Source organism: Chlorocebus sabaeus, chromosome 12, assembly GCF_047675955.1.
Source record: "Chlorocebus sabaeus isolate Y175 chromosome 12, mChlSab1.0.hap1, whole genome shotgun sequence".
NCBI classification, from domain to species: Eukaryota; Metazoa; Chordata; class Mammalia; order Primates; family Cercopithecidae; genus Chlorocebus; species Chlorocebus sabaeus.
In genome coordinates this window covers 103,833,278-103,839,358 of record NC_132915.1, presented here as the reverse complement: position 1 = coordinate 103,839,358, position 6,081 = coordinate 103,833,278, and positions in this window count along the sequence as shown.

Here is a 6,081-nt window from a genome sequence, read left to right as displayed (position 1 = left end):
GGATAAATGTTAACCTTATTCAGAATAATAATAATAGCTATCATTAACCGTTTGCTGTGTGCCAGGCATCTGCTAAGTGCTTTTTTTTTTTTGGAGTCTCACTCTGTCACCCAGGCAATGGCATGATCTCGGCTCACTGAAGCCTCTGCCTCCCAGGTTCAAGCGATTCTCCTGCCTCAGCCTCCTGAGTAGCTGGGATTACAGGCATCTGCCACCACACCCAGTTGATTTTTGTATTTTTAGTAGAGATGGGGTTTCGCCATGTTGGTCAGGCTGGTCTCCAACTCCTGACCTCAGGTGATGTACCTGCCTCAGCCTCCCAAAGTGCTGGGATTACAGGCGTGAGCCACCGCACCCAGCCTGCAAAGTGCTTTAAATGTATTATCTAACTTGATTTTCACAACAACCCTGTGAAGTCAGGAATTCTTTTTTTTTTTTTTTTTTTTTTTTTTTTTTTTTAAGACGGATTCTGTTGCTGTGTCGCCTAGGCTGGAGTGCAGTGGTACTATCTTCACTCACTGCAACCTCTGCCTCCCCGGTTCAAGCAGTTCTCCTGCCTCAGTTTCCCAGCTTGTAGCTGGGACAACAAGCACGTGTCACCATGCCCAGCTAATTTTTGTATTTTTAGTAGAGACAAGGTTTCACCATTTCACCATGTTTTTTTTTTTTTTTTTTTTTTTTTTTTGAGACGGAGTCTCGCTCTGTGGCCCAGGCTGGAGTGCAGTGGCCGGATCTCAGCTCACTGCAAGCTCCGCCTCCCGGGTTTACGCCGTTCTCCTGCCTCAGCCTCCCGAGTAGCTGGGACTACAGGCGCCCGCCATCTCGCCCGGCTAGTTTTTTGTATTTTTTTTAGTAGAGACGGGGTTTCACCGGGTTAGCCAGGATGGTCTCGATCTCCTGACCTCGTGATCCGCCCGTCTCGGCCTCCCAAAGTGCTGGGATTACAGGCTTGAGACACCGCGCCCGGCCCATTTCACCATGTTGACCAGGCTGGTTTTGAACTCTTGACCTCAAGTCATCTGCCCGCCTTGGTCTCCCGAAATGCTGGGATTACAGGCATGAGCCACCATGCCTGGCCAGTTGGGAATATTTTTACTTTACAGAAAAGGAAACTGGGAAACTGAGGCACAGAGAATCTAAATAAATCACTTGCCCAAGCTCATCCAGAGTTGGGGTTTGGGGTTTGAAACCAAGTCTGCCCGTCTCACTCTGGCCAGCCCTGGCGGCTCTGGAACTGCTGTTGGCGTTACTGTTTAAGTTCCCCGGAGCTTTTGCCCCAGGCTTTCTCTCCCTGTCCTCAGTTGCCCCACCTGTAGAATGGGGACACTCTAGCATGGAGTTAACACCACCAGTTCTGAGTCTGGAGCTGTGTCAGCTTCTGTGCTTGATTCTTTCCAAGTATTCATTAGCAGATTACTCCTCCTGGTGGCTACGTTCGGCCTGGGCTAGAATCCTAGCTCTGCTGCCTCCAGACTGCCTGGCTTTGGACAAGTGACTGGATCTCTCAGAGTCTACCAGTCTCCAAAGCTGGAAAATGGAGACAGGAACAATGTGTCTGCATCTCTGATTTTGTTATGGAAAGGTTGAGATGATGCAGGTAAAGTGATTAGCCCAGGACCGGACCCAGAGGTAGTGAGTGGGAAATGCTCCCTGTTACTATTCTATTTAACCACAATGGTCAAGGACAGGATCCGAGTGGCCCATCCACCACGGCGTGTCCCCATGCTCAGCTCAGAGCTGGTACGTAGGAGGGCTCTGTGATTACCTGTGAATGAATGAACCTGGTCCATGGTCCCCACATGGGGAAAGCAGGCTGGGAGAGGGCCATACCTGTCCAAGATCACAGTTACCGGGTGGCACTGGGATTCAGCCCTGTCCGTGAGTCTGCCAAGGCCCCCTGGTCCAACTCCTGTACCCCTAGGGCCTTCTCTCTTGAGGCCAGGACCTGGGCTAGGGAGGGGACAGGGGAACAGGGGCAATCCCATGGCTAAGTAAGACAACCCAGAAGGTGACTTGGCTGTGGCTGGGTGGGATCTCAGGGTCTGGGAGCGACCCCTCAGGATGCAGTGACCCGTGCTCTCCCTTTTTGTCCCCTCCCCCCTGCCCACCATGGGTCAGTTCCCTGGTCCCAGCCTAGACATCTGGAACTGGGGCAGACAAAGGGCTGCGGGAAGGGACAATAACCTTCTGTCCATTTTCAGATGTCGGGCCGGGCCTGGCCAGGGCTGGGGGCCGGAGCCCCGGCGAGGCGGTGCCAGGCCCCCCGCGGGCAGCGGACAATGTTGGCAGTGATGGAGAGGAGGCATTTCAAAGCGTTTTGTTCCCGCTGACCCCCTCCCCCCCCAACATCTCGCCCCAGCTCGGGGCGAGGCCCCATCCCCACCCCCAGCCACCCAGGCCTCTGCTCTGGGCGGCTTGGGGACCAGCCACATTCTTGACCTCAGGGGAAAAGTTTAGACTCTTTGCGCCCTGGGCAACAATAACAGTGTCACAGAACTGATTTAGGAGCAGCACTTACCATCACAAAGCGGCAGACAAAGAGCCGCGCTGAGAACGCGCCGGGCCGCGGCAACTACTCCACCAACCACGGCTCGCTTCTCTCCAGGCTCTGCCAGGCAGGACTGGGTGCCAGGCCCCACACCCTAGGCACACCAGGGGAGGACCTGAGGTGGGCAGTGGTCAAGAAGAGACAGGGAAAACCAACTGGGAATGTGGAGGCCTGAGAGCCGTTCCTGCTCCACCACCAATTTGCTACGTGACCCTGAGCAAGTGCTTCCCCACTGTGGGCCTCAGTTTCCCTATCTGTAATAGAAAGGCTAAACTTCAAGGCCAAAAGCACGAGGCTCTGATCTTGCAGGCAGAAGGGTTTCAATGAGGTTGATGATAGCGGTGATGGTGGTGCTGCCAAGCCCCCTCCTCCAACTCCTGTACCCCTAGGGCCTTCTCTCTTGAGGCCGGAACCTGGACTAGGGAGGAGACAGGGGAACAGGGACAATCCCATGGCTAAGTAAGACAACCCAGAAGGTGACTTGGCTATGGCTGGGTGGGATCTCAAGGTCTGGGAACTACCCCTTAGGATGCAGCGAGAAGTAAGGATGCAGTAAGAAGTATTTGCCACTTGGTCCTGGGCACTTCACAGGTGCCAGGCATGGTGCTTACTAAGCCCTTTCAGACCTTCATATCCTTTTATCATGTAAACTTTCTCAGACTCACAAAGCAGATGTATAATTAGCTCCACTTTACAGTTGATAAGCTAAGGCTCAGAGAAGTGGAGTCATTTGTCCAGCACCACACAGCCTGGAGGTTGTGGAGCCAAGACTCAAGGCGGAGCTGCTTCCTTCCCGAAATTATACTCCAGTGGGAAGGAGAGAGGAACAACGAGGCAGCTGGACATGGTGAGTTCTGGCTGGGAGGGCGTCCCCTCCCCGCCAGAAGGCTATGAATAAAGAAATGTCTGCTTATCCCCAGGGGAAATTCCGCCCTTGGAGCAGGTGCCTTTATTTTTTTTTGAGACAGAGTCTCGCTCTGTCACCCAGGCTGGAGTGCAGTGGTGCGATCTTGGCTCACTGCAACCTCCGCCTCCTGGGTTCAAGCAATTCTCCTGCCTCAGCCTCCTGAGTAACTGGAACTACAGGCGCCCGCCACCACGCCTGGCTAATTTTTTTTTCTTTTTTTTCTTTTTTCTTTCTTTCTTTCTTTTTTTTTTTTTTGAGATGGAGTCTCCCTCTGTCGCCCAGGCGGGAGTGCAGTGGCGTGATCTCGGCTCACTGCACACTCCGCCTCCCGGGTTCGCGCCATTCTCCTGCCTCAGCCTCCTGAGTCACTGGGACTACAGGCGCCCGCCACCATGCCCGGCTAATTTTTTTGTATTTTTAGTAGAGATGGGGTTTCACCGTGTTAGCCTGGATGGTCTCGATCTCCTGACCTCGTGATCTGCCCGCTTGGCCTCCCAAAATGCTGGGATTACAGGTGTGAGCCACCACGCCCGGCACGCCTGGCTAATTTTTGTATTTTTCGTAGAGACGGGGTTTTACCACATTGGCTAGGCTGGTCTCCCAACTCCTGACCTTGTGATCCACCTGCCTCGGCCTTCCAAAGTGCTGGTATTACAGGCGGGAGCCACCGCCCCTGGCCGCAGTTGCCTTTAAAAATGAGGTTGGACCAGCATGGTGGTTCCCACCTGTAATCCCAGCACTTTGGGAGGCTGAGGTGGGTGGATCACTTAAGCCCAGGAGTTTGAGACCAGCCTGGGCAACATGGCAAAACTCCATCTCTATAAAAAATACAAAAATCAGCCAAGCATGGTGGCCATGCACTTCAGCCTGAGCGACAGAGTGAGACCGTGTCTCAAAAAATAAAAATAAAGTAAAAAAAAAAAAAAGCTTGATTGATTCTTATCTGTGAGCAGAGGTGGGCCTGGGTGGACACCCAGATGCAGGGGATTGAATGCAATGACCTCCAGTGGAGGCCGCCTAGGAATCAGAGGCACTATGGAAGAACATTTAAGGGATCGGGCTGTGTAGTCAAGCTATGGGCTTGAATCCCAGCTCTTTTTCTCGCACTGTGTCCACAGATGAGTCACTTCAACGCTCGGTGTCTCAGTTTTCCAATCTGTAACACTGACTCCACATTGCAGGAATGTGGTGACCATTCAGCAAGGTACGTGGACGACCTCAGAACAGAGCCTGACCCAGCGAGGAAGGCCTGTTTCTACGCGGCCGGGTCCCCCCAGCCAGGTCCCACCTCAAAGCAGGCACCACTGGGGTGCTGTGGCATGCAGTCAGCTGTTGACCTCGCTTTTTGGGAAGTGGTTGGGCTTTGAAGACAACATGTGGGACTATGGTTAGACACCAAGAGCGAAGGGGTCCCCATTCTCTGGGGGATGTAAGGCAACCATGGCTTCCCAGGGATAGTTAGAGGAGATTGTGGCTTCTCTGAGGCCCAGGCAGGGGCTGCTCCTGCTACTAGGCTGGGCCCTGGGCATGGTGCCTGGAGAGAGAACAGAAAGGAAAGGCCTGGAGGTGCTGGGCAGAGTTGGCTCCCTCCATCCCTCAGCCTCTTAAATTCAGAGGGAAACTGCACGTGGAGAGGGAGAGAGGTGGTCAAAGGTGGCTTGCATAACACAAACAGCCTGCGGTGTGATGGGGAGGCCTGGTGGGTTTCAGTACCACCAGTCTGCTGTGTCACCCAGGATGAAGTGCTAACCCTCTCTGAGCTCATTCCAAAGGTCTTTTAGAATCCAAAGTGTTAAAAGGAAACCATTACAGGAGCCTCTGTGATTTCACAAATCTAATCAGGAAGTTGGCTAGGCTGGGTGTGGTAGGTCAGGCCTATAATCACAGCATTTAGGGAGGCTGAGATGGGAGGATTGCTGGAGCCCAGGAGTTCAAGACCACCCTGGGCAATATAGTGAGACCTTATCTTTTTTTAAAAATATAAAGATATATTCCATACAAGAGAGATCTTATCTTTTAAAACAGAAATTTAAAAATCATACAAACAAAAACAAAACACAAAAAGTTGGCTGGGAATCCGGGAGTCCTATAGCCTAGACTCCAGCCCCTCTTGCCTCCTCACATTTCCAACCTTCTCCTCCAGCTTCTCTAACCATCCCTTCAGCTCCCCTCACCCAGCCACCAGTGACACAGACAGAGGGTGAGACAGTTACAACAGAAAATGCCACAGAACCATGAGGACTCACGGAGATTGTGGGGGTGTCAGGGAACCCCAACGTGGACAACCTCTCCCTCCCTCACTGCCTGGCTATGGGGCCAGAGGAGCACTCACCCGGGCAGAGCCTCTTGGGGGTACTCCTCAGCCCAGGAGGTGGATGGCACTGCTGGGGCGTCTCTGGCATAAAGTGACTCCCACCCAGCTCCTGCTGCTGAGAAGGGCTGGTCAGGCGGGGCCCTCAGGTGCCAGACCGCCCTTCCCGGGCACAGATTTTCCTGGCATCTTCTGGGCAGGAAGGGTACTGGCTGGGGGTTGGGCAGAGGAGCAAGGAAAGATTGGAGCAAAGGTGTCTCACAGAGGGCTTGCCCCCAAACCTTCACCCCACTCTCCTTCTGGACACTGTAGGCC